Raw genomic sequence first — 16,718 nt, forward strand, 5'->3', positions numbered from 1 at the left:
TCTATTGGCCCAATCAGATATAGTCCTTGAGCTACATCCTAAAGGAGCAATTTAACTTACTAGACCATCAGAAAGCTAATTAATGGTTATAATAAGCAAAAGGTGACTGTTGTGTATACGTATACAACGACTTATCTTGCTCTCGTGTTCCTGAACTTGTTTCTTCTGAATTCTCTACACTCTGGCTTCGGCTCTCCTGTCATTCTCTGACTAAATATATCTGTGCTGTTTACTTATCCCCTAAGTCTACTATCAAAAATTCTTCAACTATCTTACTTCTATGATGGAACACATTCTATCCATTTCTCCATTCTCTGAAATCTCCATTCTACGAGATTTCAATGTTCACCACCACCTTTGGCTCTCCTCTCCTTTCACTGATCCACCTGGTGAACAAGCCTACATCTTTTCTATCCCTAATGACCTAGGGCAGCTTGTACAACACCGTACCCATATCCCTGACCACCTTAGAGAGAGCTCCAACATACTTAACCTCTTCCTTACAACCAATCCTTCTACTTTCACTCTTAATCTTTTCTCCCCGTTGGGCTCCTCTGATCACAACCTTATTACCTTAACCTGTCCTATCACTCCAGTACGGCCTGTGGACCCTCCAAAGAAACGTCGTCTGTGGCACTTTGGAGCCGTGGATTGGGAGGCCCTCTGGCAGTACTTCTTTGATTTTCCCTGGAATGATTATTGCTTCCATGGCCGGGAGCCATCTGAGTGTGCCTTGTGCATTACAGAGGTTATTCTCTCTGGTACGGAGGCATACAATCCTTTCTCATATCCTCTGACTAATGCAAGAAAGCCTTGGTTTAATCACGCTTGTTCTAATGCTGTCCACAACAAGGAGGGGGCCTGTAAAATATACCGGAGCCAACCCACCCCTGAATCACATCTTTTTTATGTTTCTGCCCAGAATCGAGCTAAGTCTGTTCTTCGCTCTGCTAAAAATAATTTCATCCGTACTAAATGCTCTCTACTCTCCAGCTCGAATTCTTCCCGCTCCTTCTGGCACCTTGCCAAAAATCTTTCTAACAACTTTACCTCATCATCCTTCCCACCTCTTTTCTACTCTGATGGCTCTGTAGCTATTTCTTCTACTGATAAAGCAGATCTCTTCGCACAGACTTTCTCCTCCAATTCCACCTTAGACGATTCCGGTGCTGTTCCTCCATCATTTCCCCCCTCTGACTTCGTCATGGCTGACATTAAAATTTCCTCAGCTGATGTATTTTCTGCCATCACTGGCCTTAATACTAACAAGGTATATGGGCCTGATGGAGTCCCTCCTGTTGTTCTCAAGAACTGTGCTTCTGTGCTTACACCCTGCCTAGGCAAACTCTTTCGCCTTTGTCTATCAACTTGTACCTTTCCTTCTTGCTGGAAGTTTGCTCTCATTCAGCCGGTCCCAAAGAACTGTGACCATCCCCACCCCTCTAACTATCGTCCAACTGCTCTAACATCCTGTATCTCAAAAGTTTTCGAGTCTATTCTTAACAGAAAAATTTTAAAGCATCTTTCCTATCACAACCTTCTTTCTGATCGTCAGTATAGATTCCGTCAGGGACGCTCCACTGGTGATATTCTCATCTACCTTTCAGACACCTGGTCATCCTCCTTCCGGGACTTTGATGAAAGCTTTGCCATTGCACTTGACAACACAAAGGCTTTCGATCGAGGCTGGCATAAATCTTTAATTTCCAAATTGCCATCTTACAGTTTCTATCCTTCTCTCTGTGCCTTCATCTACAGCTTCCTTTCTGGTCATTCTATAGCTGCTGTTGTAGACAGCCATCATTCTCCTCCTAGATCTATCAACAGTCCTCAGAGCTCTGTCCTATCACCAGCTCTCTTCCTTTTATTCATCAATGATCTTCTAAGCTGTACTTCTAACCCTATCCACTCGTACGCTGATGAGTCCACCCTTCACCTTTTCATTCAGTTCCCACAATGTTCAGCTCAGCAGTTACTTCAACAAACAAGGGATGAGGCTATGACACACCTAATGTCTGACTTGGCTCATATCTCTAACTGGGGTAAAAGTAATCTTGTTGTTTTTAATGCATCAAAGACTCAGTTCTTACACCAATCAACCCGACAAAATCTTCCACAGGAGTACCCTCTAATCTTTAATAATATCCAGCTCAATCCTGCATCATCCTTCAACATGCTTAGGGTTTCATTCACTCGGGATTTATCTTGGAAAGATCATATTACATCTCTTGTAAAATCTGCTTCCAAGAGACTGGGTGTGCTAAGCCGACTCTGTACCTTCTTTACCCCTGCACAGTTGTTGACTTCATACACAAGTTTTATTCACCCCTGTGTGGAGTACAACTCTCATGTGTGGGGAGGCTCCCCACATACAGCTCTTCTCAATGGGGTGGAGTCAAAGGCTTTTTGTCTCATTAACTCTCCTCCTCTTACTAGCTCCCTTCAACCTTTGTCTCTTTGCCACACTGTTGCATCTTTATCTCTTTCCTATCATTACTTCCATGGTCACTGTTCCTCTGAACTGTTTGCTTGCATCCCTCCACCTCTTCAATGGGTGCGTAACACCCGCCTAGAAACAAACTCTCATCCCTTTTCTGTCCAGCTCTCTAAAGCAAGAGTTAACCATTACTCCCAGTCCTTCATTTATTCAACAGGTCAACTCTGGAACTGTCTCCCTCTGTCTGTATTTCCTACTTCCTATGACCTCCAGTCTTTCAAATGCAGTGTCCAGGCATCTTGAAATGAACAAATCTTGAATTTGGCTCTTTTTTGTTTTTGTTTTTTTGATTTTCTTGGAAGGAACTGTAATGTGGGCTCCTTGCCTTTGGTTCCTTCTTCTCGCATTAAAAAAAAAAAAAAAAAAAAAAAAAAAAAAAGACATGATGACCATCCATAAAGTTGTTTCCTGACATACAGAAAAATCACTTCCATTGTCACTCAGTTTATACAGCATCACTTATAGGTAGTACTACATCAGTTGAGCCGATGGCACATGCTCCCACTTAGCAAATTATCATTTCTATGTACGGTACCTTAAGCTCTCATATCCAGTATTGTTTAACTTAATGACACACACCACTTGTCTAGCATTTCCAGTATTGTAGTACATAAACCTATGCAACCGTGCACATTTATGTTTAAATACTGTAGGATTTAATGTCAATTCTATCTGTAGGTATCAAAGCTTCATCAATAATTATTCAACTAATGAAATGGCTGGCCAAAATCAAGTGCTGCTTGTTAACATAATCTGCAATTTGCATAAATCAGCTGCAGAAGAGAGTGTCCATAGATTCAGGGTGGAATTTGTTGATTCTGATGGCACAGTCAAATGAAGTGTCAGTTACCAATATCAACATAGTAATGTCCCATTCATTGTACAATGACAAAACCAGAAGAGAGCTATCAATTCTGAATAAGAAACATCTGGTATGCCTTGCAAATGTTCATTTCTGTTTGGAAAAATGTGACTTTGGGATGCTAAACTGAACATTTCTGGTTGCATTCCCTGCATAATGGTGGCAGAATATGTGACTATTTAGTTACAGTATCTCTGTAGTTAAATACCACTTCTAATGTAGTATCTGCCAGGGTGAGGGGCAGCCAGTCTCCCACTAATTCATCTACTCAGAAATTTGGCTAAATATGACCTGCTAATGCCTGTACCATATACATGAATCACTTACAAGGTCTGTTTATGGTCAGGTGCCAAATGCGTTGGATAAGCTTGCTGCAGGGTCTGAAGTCCATTTGAGCAACCCTCACCCCAGCTTCTAACAGCTGACAACAGTGGTCATCACTCAAATGGTCCCTCTGTTGCTCCAATTTGCTCACAGCTCTGCTCAAATCATTCCGGTTCAGCTGACCCAGGCGTTCATGTTTTAACATTAAATTGTTTAGGGTTTTGTCTACTGAGGACTGGATAGGTGTTACAGAGCAGTATGGGTTAGCAAAGGCAGAGATGTAGCAGGGTATGGCAAGACAGGGTAATAACAAGGAACTACCAGTGAATTCGCTTGTTATATTCACCCTAAGTAATCTCCTTTCTGGCCTTTTCTCTACTGTAAATACAGATCCCATATGACACAATCTGAAAATATACAATATAAAATTAATTGTTATATATACTGTACAGTATATAAGCCATAAACCTACAAGATCAAGTGGAATACTGTATGATCTAAAAAGACAGTATATTAAGCTAAGGCTCTGATGAGTTCACTTTATCTTAGTTCTGTTAGTTACCTGATAAACAGATGACAGTGAAACAAACTGTAGCTTCACCATAATGTAATGGGCATTAAATGTGCAAGTCAGGTGAAATCATGGCCTTCTTTCAGAAGAAAAATGGATTTTAATTTAAGACTACTCCTCAGTCTTAGTATTAAAAAAATGGTTGTCTTTCTATACTGACCTTGTGAGGCTCCTTGAACAACATACATGGTGAACGTTATTGCTGCTTTCCACCACAGTGGCTGAAGCCATTGCAAGGACAGAATACTTTGCAAATTTGTTAGTGACTTTTAAAAGCCTGACCCATGATTCCATGGCTGCTCCTGTAGTAAGCTGCTAATGGTGAGAATGTCTGAAAAAAAAAAAAAAAAAAAAGGTAAATAAATAACTTCAGCTACTACAAAAATTACAGGCAAAGACCATAATCATGAGTAGTAGTCTAAAGGAATTGGTATAACTTTAGAAGTAACAAATGTTACCAATTTTCATTATAATACATCCCTGAACTATTCTAACTAAGACATACCTTTTAAGCCTAGTTTGAGTTGGGGGAGCAAATTCTGTAGGGGTACTCATGTAGTAACTTAGGTTAGGCTATCGCTCAGTAGTGGATGAATGTCGCGCCATATTGGCTGGTGCAGGCGTGTGCACTCGGTCTTATGTCAGGCCCTAGGTTAGGCCTAGGTTAGGTTGTTAGTTTGGGTTCATTTAATGCAAAATAGTGTGTTTTTAATTAATTTTTGATCTTGATTTTGGGGGATAAACCCTCTTTTGGAAATCTTACTCAAAATTCCAAAAGGGGGATTTTCCCCCCAAAATGAAGGTAAAAACTAATTAAAACACAGTATTCTGCATTGGAAAACATAAAAATAATAATAAAAGAAAATGTTGGTTACTTCTAAAAATTTACCAAGAAATTTATTTAGGACTCTTTTATCTCTAATCACTGCTCTATCACTGCCACAAGTTTACCTTTTCAGCACAATGACAGTTAGCCAGATGATTTACTTGCGCTCAGGAGAGATCTGCCTGACTGAAAGGATGGGGAAAAATACCTATTAACTTCTTCAGTACGATGACATCTACTTATAGTCTGGCTAACATCACACTGTATTATTCTGTCTATGAAATAACAACTGGCTGTGGAAAGTGAGAGGTGTGAAGGTTGACAGTAGAGTTGCGACACAAAAGTGGTCATTTGCCATGATTTGCGTATCAAAATGGGTTTTTTGCTATCTTCAAAATTACGACTTTCTGCAACTTTCTGAAGCTATTTCAATGATAATTATTTCATAATTTATTAAGAAAAAAAATACAATACTAAAATTTATGCATGGGAGCCCTCCTGAAGTTTCACCGCATACATTAACATCAACTAATTAACTGTAATTTCTAAAAGTAACTTAAATATAATAGCCTACATAAAACTGATGAAGAAATCATGCCTCTTTAATGTATATGACCCGGTTAAAGTTAATATAAACAACAGCATGAGTGTTAACTTACTCCAGCCTCTCCAGCCTAATCCAAAAGCTATTAGATATTATCATGTAGAAGCAACTATACAGTTGCCTGTAACAACTGTGAAGGTGTCACCATCTTGCACAGCTCCACACCTGAAATTAATATCCGTGGAAATACCGCATCATAAACACCAATATTTTATCTCCCGGTCCAAAGTGATAATAACATCCTAAATAACACCCGGGACCCCCAGCAAGTATCTTTTGGGGGACATTTCTCTATGAATATTCTTCTCCGTCAGAAAAATTTCCTAAACGTTGACTTGCTTCCTAGCCTATTAATGTATAGTACAGTAGAGTAAGTTATGTTGAATATATGTAACAGCAAATACGTATGAAATGCAATATTATTGTTTTAATTCATGATTTCTCTACCTGCCTGTCTTATAGCGAGACGCCTTATCCTAGAAGGAGTGGCCACAAACGAAGAACGTCGTCATTCTTTCCTCTGCTGTCAGACTGCCGTCTCTCCAACTTACACCTCGCTCATATACTTCACCCCAGCCCTCCACCTCATCCTCGGCCTACTACCATATAGGTACTCTGCTGGGGGTATAAATATGTACTGATTGCTTAGAACTTTTGTGAGTGGTGCCGGTGGGGAGGGAGGGCTGGGAAGGGTGAGTGGGTTAGTGGGCAAGTGGGATGGGTGAGTGGGTGGATAGGTGGGTTTGGTGAGCAGAGGTTAGCTTTGGTGGGTGGGTGGGCAAGTTGAATAGGTAGGTGGGTGGGCTAGTTGTGTAGGTGAGGAGAGCTTTGTGGGTTCGTGGGAGGGCTTTGTGGGTGTGTGGGTTGATGTGTGGCTTCCCGGAGGACAAGGCAGGAGACCGGCTTACTACATAGGGTAAGTGGATGGATGCGGGAAAATATGTCCACTGATAAATAACTCCATGGGATATGTAGATCTTTGGATGGAACTGATACATTGGAGAAAATTGGCCTAAGTGGAAGCAAAGGTCCATGAGGAGCAGGTCCATAAAAAAAAAAAAAAAAAAAAAAAAAGTTCATGTAGGCATTTCGGTGTTTCCCCATGAGAAGAAAAGTCCATTGGAAAGAATAGTTCCATGGTGAGAATAGGTCCATGGAGAGAGAAGGTTCATGGAAGAGAAATAGGTCCATGGGAAAATAGGTAACTTGGGGAAATTGGGTCCATGGTGGGAAAATAGGTCCATTGGATAAATAGAATATTGAGGAAAATACGACCCTGAGGATATTACTTCGATTTGGGATTACGGTTCCACGAGGGGAGAATAAGTCCATAGGAAAGAAAAAATACATCCATGGGGTTAAAAAAAAAAAAAAGTCCATGGGTAAAGTAGGTTCAGGAGGGAAATAGGCCATTGTATGATAATAGGTCCATTGAGGAAAATTGGGTCAAGGGCGAAAATAAGTCCATGGAGGAAAATACAGTAGTTCCACAGCATAACATGGATCCAAGGAGTGAAATAGGACCGTGGGGATAACAGGTGAGTGGGAAGAAAACCCTAGGAGATGTACTGTAGATGGAAACTGGCTTATGTGTTAGTATGTATGACACTGAATCATGTGAAGGGTGCAATTTATTATGTGAAAAGTATGTACAGACAGATACACTGTACAACTATCTTCCCAAAGTCTGATGATTAGATAGCGGAAGAATGGAGCCATATGAAACATGGACTTAGCAGAGGTAAGATTTTCTATGTATTTCTCCAGTTGTAAGTTTTCTTCAGACGGAACTGCGAAGATGGTTGTTTCTTTGACCGGACGTTCCTACTTGTTAATTTCACACAAGTTTATTGAGTATAGATTAATTTTAAGCTTTGCAACCTTTACACCACTTAGCGGCCACTGTGTCAAGGATGCCTAGTTTATAATTTACATGGGCGTGGACTGTTGATTTTTTTTTTTTTTTAAGTCCGTATTGGAAATTGAATATTCTCAGTTGTCTCATGGAGGAATAGTGTATAATGATTTTAGAGGGAAAGTTCTTTGACATTTCAGTAGGCATTATGGAAAATTATTGGCACTAATTTCACAAAAGAAACAAGAGTGTTAAGAAGTCCTAATTTAACAATATTCATACGATCAGACTTTCCTGAGACGGCCAGAATCAAATATACAATTAATAGTTTACTAAAATTGCTCTAGTTGTTAGAAGGGGAAGTCCCAGAAACCAGTAAATGAGTTCCGATGTGCAGTATGTGTGACTGGTGAGTTCTGAAGGTGTGTCAGTTATGGATTTTTAAGAAAACGTTATACGGATACGGCAAGTTCTAACGAGGGAGTAAAAGGTGATGGTGATGATGAGGAAGATGATGATGATGATGATTATGATGATGATTATGATGGTGATGATGATGATGATGATGATGAAAAGGGCAGACCGAGATGGAAACACATATAATGTCGTATTTAAGAGAGATGAGTACTGTGAAAATCCTCATGAGACATTGATCCTGAGACAGAAACTCTTGGAACATCAATACCCCTAAGCCACAACCCTGTCACTCCTACACCAGCTGGGGAGGCGGGCTGGGGAGACAGGGAGCTGGAGGGGGAGGGAGAGAAGTGAGGGGCAGAGGGATAAGGAGGGAAAGGAGAGGCAGGGAGGGGAGTGGTGGGCGCAGGAAGCGTGAGGAGGGAAGGGAAGAGAAGGAAGGAAGAGGGAGGCTGGGAGGAGAGAGGGTAGCTGGGAGAGATGAGGGAGACTGGGAAGGGAGTGAGAAAAGGGGAGAGAGGGGGAAGTAAGAAGACCGGAGAGGTGAGGAGCAGAGTAGGAAGCAGGGGAGGAGTTGGAGTAGGAAAGTGGGGAGGTAAGCAGAGGGATGGAGGGGTATGAAGGGGAATGGAAGGCAGGGAGTAGGGAGGTAAGGAGAGAGGTGAAGAAGTAAAATATTCTCCCAGAGGAAATTACCCCTTCCCCTTCCATTACTTATATTCCCAGCCTCATTATTGTGTTTAACTTTCTAACCAAACTTACCGTGGCCTATATTTTGTAACTCTGACTTAAACACAAAATCATCACCTAACAATTACCCTAACCACTTGATTTAATTCATATATTCTAACATAATATAAGCCTTATGTAAGTCAAAAATTTCTCCTAGGTCCTAGTCCTTTATTCAGGCCTACCCACCTGCAGTGCCAACACCCTAACATGGCCTAACATAGTCTTAGTTAATCAGATCCCATGAACGTGACCTAAAAGTAATTATTAACTTTAAGCTAATTACCAAACTAACCATTTTAACTATACATTTGAACATGACTTTTTAGCATAATCCTAACTTGTCATACGCAAAATCACCCGCCATATTAACTCCATGGAAAGAAAATGAAAAAGGAAGGTAGAGCAAATCTGTTTTACTTTACCCTGCCGATATTGAAGAGAGACGCCTTCATGTAGTGGTACTGGTATGATTGAACGACTCCTCTGCCCCGCTAAACAAACATCCCTCACCTCCCCTCCCTATTCCCCTGAGAGGAGGATGGTGGACTGCGGCAGGCGGGTAACTTCGGCCTACAGTCCAACAAGTTCGCTTTTCATTTGAGCCTCGGGCTACAACACCTTCTACTACTACTACTACTACTACTACTACTACTAATACTACTACTACTACTACTACTGCTACTACTACTACTACTACTGCTACTACTGCTGCTGCTACTACTACTACTACTACTACTATTACTACTACTACTACTCATCCCAGCTTGATCTCCCTTTGCCGCCTCAGTGACTCCCTAGGATGTCTCATTGCTACAGTGATGATTATTTCATTAGCATTCTGTTGCATGCATATACTTACAGAAAATCTTCTGTGGCTGATTTATGTATAGTCTTTGTTTATCGGACAAATTTATTTTACTGTGGAAGTTTACAAGGGAAATGAAGGAAGAAAAAGAAAAAGAAAAAGAAATCAGTTGGTCATTATGAGGGTTTAGGTTAATCTAGTGGAAATTTTTCTGTTAAAAATAGTTAAGGATAACGATCTAATTAATGGCATGGGCCAGTAATGAAGCTATTAAAAAAAACCCGCAGAAGGAAAACTTAAACAAGCACCGTTATAACCACCACCACTACCACTGCCACCGTCTGTTCTACTGCCATTGTCACCATCTGTACTACTGCCACTGTCACCATCTGTACTACTGCCACTGTCACCATCTGTACTACTGCCACTGTCACCATCTGTACTACTGCCACTGTCACCATCTGTACTACTGCCATTGTCACCATCTGTACTACTGCCACTGTCACCATCTGTACTACTGCCATTGTCACCATCTGTACTACTGCCACTGTCACCATCTGTACTACTGCCACTGTCACCATCTGTACTACTGCCATTGTCACCATCATTACTACTACCACTACGAATTAAGGTACCATCAGTCCTCTTACTACCAAACAAAGGATCACCACCACCACTTTACCACCAGCATCATTACCACCACCATTAATATCATTACTACCATCATCCTTACCACCACCACAGTCACCACCATCATCCCTACCACCACAGTCACCACCATCATCCTTACCACCACCAGTCTCCATCATCATCTTTACCACCACCACAATCACTACAATCATCCTTTCCACCACCACAGTCACCACCATCATTCTTACCACCACCACAGCCACCACAATCATCCCTACCACCACCACAGTCACCACCATCATCCCTACCACCACCACAGTCACCACCATCATCCTTACCACCACCACAGTCACCACCATCATCCCTACCACCACCACAGTCACCACCATCATCCCTGCAACCATCTCTACCACAGTCACCACAACTGTACCCCATTTTCCTTAAACCGGCCTAAAATTATCATCTCCATCTAGAACGCTGAGTTTTAGCGAGAGATTAACGCAAGAATATCATGTTGGTCACGAAGAACTGCTATGGAAAGATCGCAGGACCATAGCATTGTCTTTTTCTGCCACTGAGTTGTATGAAATAAGCCGTTAAAAAAATAGGAAAATCTGGGCCAAGTTGAGGTGAAAGGACTATGACCACAACTATCCACCTTCCTCCCTTCGCGCCACCTAACTTGTTCGTGCATTCACACCTTGTCCTAACACTCGCCTCTAATTAGCTATACTCTTTTTACTCTAACTTGGCCTAAACTTGCCATCCCTCCATCTTGACTGCTGAGCTGTAACAATAGATTAACTCTAGAATATGATGCCAGTCACGAAGAAGTGCTGTGGGAAGGATGAAGAGCCGTAGTATTGCTTTTTTCTGTCACTACCATCATCATCACTACTATTGTCATCACTATCATTATCACTACCACTACCATCACCACACAACCACAATCACCACCACTACCACCACCATCATCATCATTACCACTACTACCTCGTCATCACCACTACATAAACACCATCACTATCACTACCACCACCATCACCTCCACACAACTACCATCATTACCACCACCACCATTTCCTCTACTACCATCATCCCTACCACTTCCACCACCACCATAACCACCACACAAGCAGCTTCCCTACCACTCCCACCACCGTCACTAAGACTACCACCACTACCATACGCACCAGTATCAGTGCTACCATTCCCAACACCATCGCTACCACCACTACCACGTCCACCATTAACACACAAAGCACTACCATCACCTCCATGCATTCTACATACACTGATAACACAATCACTACCATCATCGCTACCACAACTACCACATTAGCCATAACTACCACAACTGCAGTAACCGTCGCTACCACAACTACCACAGCAGCCATCTCAACCATAACCACAACTACCAGACACAACCACAGCTACCACAACCAGTTTCATGCCAGCTCGTGTTGCAGCTGGTGATGCGTGGAGGAAAAAGAGAGAGGAAGGGGAGGGGAAGAGAAGAGAGGGGAGAGGGGAGAATAACCTGAAGGGAGAAGTTTCTCTCTCTCTCTCTCTCTCTCTCTCTCTCTCTCTCTCTCAGACAAAGGAAGGAAACTTCAAAAGCGGGGCTCCACTGATAATAGGAGAGAGAGAGAGAGGGGGGGGAGGGGTTAGGAAGGAAAAAAAGGAGAAAGGGGAAATGGGGGTAGCAGGAAAAAAGTTTAAAAAATATGTAGGGGGATGAAAGAAAGAAAAAATATAATAACGGCAGGAAAACTGCGGAGAGAGAGAGAGAGAGAGAGAAATGAAAGAAAATGAAAAAAAGCGTGCCATCCCATTTCCCTGATATTATTACACATTTTGAAATTATCGGTCTTATTACACAATGTGCATATTATCAGTGGCCTTGAACTTGCTCTTACCGAAGCAGAGTGACTTAGATACATATAAGTACTTATTCTGACGCTTAGATACCTGCCAATACTAATGCTCAGTCTCATGCTTAGATACCTGCGGAGTCTCACGCTTAAATATCTACTAATACTTATGCACAGTCTAACGCTTTTCACCATTACATTGGCGAATTTCTAGAAGACACTCAAGTAACACCTCTTAGTCTTTCATACGCTTTCCATCGATGAGCGTAGGTCCACTGTATCTTATGAATTTTATTTTTTATATATGGTCTTGGCGTTCAATTTAGCGTTGTTGAACTCAGCAGCACTATGGTGGCGAAATTTGACAAAAGCTACTTCAGTAACACCGATTATTTTTCATGGGGTTTCTGAGAGCGTCTGTAGGTCCTATGAAGCTTTAAAATTTTCCGAGATAATACAGGTCTGATGATTTTTTATTTTTTTTTTTTAACGGGGAGGAACTTTTATGAGCATCATGGTGGCGAATTTTGGTAAAAGAAGAGAAGGAAAAAACTATTATAATTTTTTTAGGTTTTCAACAATGTGATTAATTCCGAAGTTTAATAAAGTCCCCGAAATAAAACAGTTCTAGTACTCAGGTTTCTCGCTTTTTGGATTTTTATATCAGTATTGGTGGCAAATTGTGTTGAAAGTCACGTACAGTATGTAACACCCATTACTTTTTTACATAAACTTTCCTCTGGTGGGCATAAATCCACTGTAGCTTTAATGGTATCAGAAATTACATACGTTTGATGCTGTTTGTGATTTACCCATTCGCATCCTACTATCAGCTTAATGTTCTTGCTCGTTTCGCTCACTCATACAGCACTTGAGAGAGAGAGAGAGAGAGAGAGAGAGAGAGAGAGAGAGAGAAAGAGAGAGAGAGAGAGAGAGAGACTTTATGGTCCCAGCGAGGTGGTCCGGCTTTAATATATGGTCTTACTCTATTCACAGAGGTAAATGAAAAGGATAGCAAACAATACAGCTCTTCCTCAGCCTCCACACCCTCCGGTCTTAAACTATAGAGGAAAAAGAAAAAGGGTAAAAATATCCAGAGGGAATTCCATATTAACGCTAAAAAAAAAAAAAAAAAAAAAAGCGAAATAAGTATGAGTCCATGCACGGTTAAACTAAGGAGAAATTTATTAGAATGAATATACTTTTAATGTTTACGATTTTGTTAGGGTTTTTTTTTTTTTTTTTTTTTTTTTGCCTTCTCAGATAGCTCAAAATTAGTAGTATGTATTTTCATGTCAACTCTGTTCCTCTTGTGTGTGTGTGTTTTTTTATATCCAGTTTGTTGTTTCGCTCTTCCTTTTCAAATAACCTGAAGCTGACATCATGTATTTTGCATATGTCAACTTCATTACATTGATTTTGACTTTTTCTGTACCAGCTGTTTTGAGAGAGAATGATTATATAATTTTAAGAACGGACAAGTGACGAAAGAGAGTAACCTGCCTTTGAACTACAAACATCATCTAGGGTCTTGTTCCATTCCTTCACACTGTCAGTAGGAAAGAAATGTTTTGTGTTATGAAAGTCAGCTAGAGAGAGCAGGAGAAGGACGATAAGAGAAAAGGGTGAAAGGAGAAGGAATGGCATGAAGAGAGTAAATAACAGACGAAGAGTGAACAAGGATGAGATATACGTGTAGCAGAGACAGAGAGTGGAAAACAGAATGACCTACAGACACGCAAGCAATCCCGTTTCCCGCCTTCTCTTTGCCTTTCTTCCCTCCTTGTTTGTTTTCTTCTTTTCAGTTTTCCTTCGTCCTTTTGCTGTTCATTACTCCATTTTCTCTATTATTTTTCTTCATTATGCATACTTTGTTTCCTAAAGCTTTTCTGCTGTTGTTGCTGCTATTGTTTTTTTTCTACTGATGTCAATACTGTTGCTATCGTCGCTTGTATTTTCTTTCCTTTTTGATAAATATGATTTTTTTCCTTGCATTTTCATTCGTCACTTCTTCCTTAACTTTTTTTCCTTTCCTTTATTCGCCGCTTCCTGCTTTTCTACACTCAGCTCTCCATACGTAACTCAGACACTGTTATCTACACGCGTGTAATATTTTTCTTCCCTGTATTGGCAGTAACCAGAATTCCTCTGTTACCCCTCTCTCAGATTTCTCCACTCTACCACAAACTCCCGCACTCTTCCCGGAATTCTTCCCCTCCCCTTCCTTCCCTTTCCCTCCACTTCCTTTCCCTTCCCTCTCCTTCCTTTCCCTTCCCTCTCCTTCCTTTCCCTCCCCTCCTAGTTCTTCCTCTCCTCTCCCCTTCCCTTCATTCCCTCCCTTACTCTCACTTTCCATTCCTCCCCTCCCCCATTCACTCTTTCTTACTCTCTTCCCTTTAACCTGTTCTCTCTCTCTCTCTCTCTCTCTCTCTCTCTCTCTCTCTCTCTCTCTCTCTCTCTCTCCCTCTCTCCCTGGATGGTGAGTCATACGCCAAAGCTCAGTTGGTGTTCCAGTGTAAACAAAGATTTGCTGGCCGTATTCCCGCCCGCTTAGAGCTCTTAACACCCTCTCTGTGGCTATATATTTTGACTATTGACCCTTTCAGCCCTTGGACATAATGTTGTGCTTCATGCCTATTATCAGACGATTTTATTCGGCTTAAAAAAAAAAATCCTTGTAATGGAGGGTGTTGATGAGGATTATTTCTAATCCCTCCAGTTAGAATAATAATAATAATAATAATAATGATAATAATAATAATAATAATAATAATAATAATGATACTGTAATAATACCGTCGGAGTCAAGGGATCAATAACATGGCCAACCCCTGACCACTTCAACGTCAAAACCACTTCAACGCCAACACTACTTCAACGCCAACACCACTTCAACGCCAACACCACTTCAACGCCAACACCACTTCAACGCCAACACCACTTCAACGCCAACGCCACCTCAACGCCAACGCCACCTCAACGCCAACACCACTTCAACGCCAACACCACTTCAACGTCAAAACCACTTCAACACCAACACTACTTCAACGCCAACACCACTTCAACGCCAACACCACTTCAACGTCAACACCACTTCAACGCCAACACCACTTCAACGCCAACGCCACCTCAACGCCAACACCACTTCAACGCCAACACCACTTCAACGCCAACACCACTTCAACGCCAACACCACTTCAACGCCAACACCACTTCAACGTCAACACCACTTCAACGCCAACACCACTTCAACGCCAACACCACTTCAACGTCAACACCACTTCAACGTCAACACCACTTCAACGCCAACACCACTTCAACGCCAACACCACTTCAACGCCAACACCACTTCAACGCCAACACCACTTCAACGCCAACACCACTTCAACGCCAACTCCACGCTTCTGTATCTCCTTCCCCATTTCTGTTCCGTTGCTAATTATATATCTTTACCCTTAATTAGCGCCATATGGTCTTTGATATCTGGCTCTAGAAATCCATTATTCAGCTTAATTGTCCAGTTCTTTATTTTTTTATACTGCAACTAGATTATTTTTTTATATTGCAACTAGATTATTTTTTTATACTAGGAGAGGCCTCGTAGTGAAGGGGTTGACAGAGATTTCCATAAGGCCAATCCATACGATAAGAACTTTTTTCTTCTCACTCTCTCTTCTCCCGTCATATAATTCCAGGTAAAGAGGGACCCCATTACAATAACGTACTTTTATATATTTTAATTCCTCCGTCTGCCACACGAATAAATTTAGCTTGGGAAATCGCTTTGGTCGTGAAAGGGTTAATGAAGGCTCAGTTTAAAGCCTCCAGCTCTAGAATTGTCCCCGCCCTGAAGCCATGCAACTAGGGCATTTTTGAGCAGTACCAGTCAAGGGTCATTCCGAAAAGCAGTGAAATTCTTACAAAGCTGGTCACACTAGTCATTTCGTCCTGTATTTCCCAGCAAGAGAAAAAGAAGTGAATCTCTATGTAGTTCTTTCACCTCAGCTTGCCCCAGATCTTCGTCCTTTTGCAGCTTACTTCCCGTAGCTCAGTAGTGGAGTAAGACAATGGTACAGCCCTTCATGTTTCCCATAACCCTTCTTCGTAACTAGCATCATATTCTACTGTTAATCTATTGTTACAGCTTAACATTCACGGTGGAGAGACAGCAATTTTAGGCCAAGTTAGAGTAAAATAGGTATAATACACGCTAGACTACCATAACAATAACAAAAGTGAAGAAAAAGACTGATGAGGCTGCTTCCCTTTTGGCTTTTGACCTTTCATCTTCGTTCATGGCTGCCTTTACATGGCACGCGTGTCTTCGTTGAACTGGCTTGATCTTGGTGGATGGGCTTTGATCTCTGGGTTGCTTGTCGGTAAACAAAAGGTGGCCCAACATCCACTGTGTGCTACCCCTGCGCTTTTGAAATATCTTGAATATTTTATCAATAATAATAATAATAATAATAATAATAATAATAATAATAATAATAATAACATAAAATGTAATACTTTTCCAAAAAATTTCGTTTCACTTTATAATTTATACAACACCAGGATGCATTTCATCCTCGAATATTGCATGAAATCTTCAGTGTGAGGACGTACACAATCATCTTGAATTATTGCCTGAATAATTGTCCTAAAACTCTGAAATTCTCCCATATATAATGTAGTAACAGCTCGGGAGGCAAGAATGGCTCGAAAAAGTCGCGGTG

This window comes from Coenobita brevimanus, chromosome 96, assembly GCF_032717465.1.
Source record: "Coenobita brevimanus isolate Jiangsu-jjx chromosome 96, ASM3271746v2, whole genome shotgun sequence".
In the NCBI taxonomy this organism is placed as follows: Eukaryota; Metazoa; Arthropoda; class Malacostraca; order Decapoda; family Coenobitidae; genus Coenobita; species Coenobita brevimanus.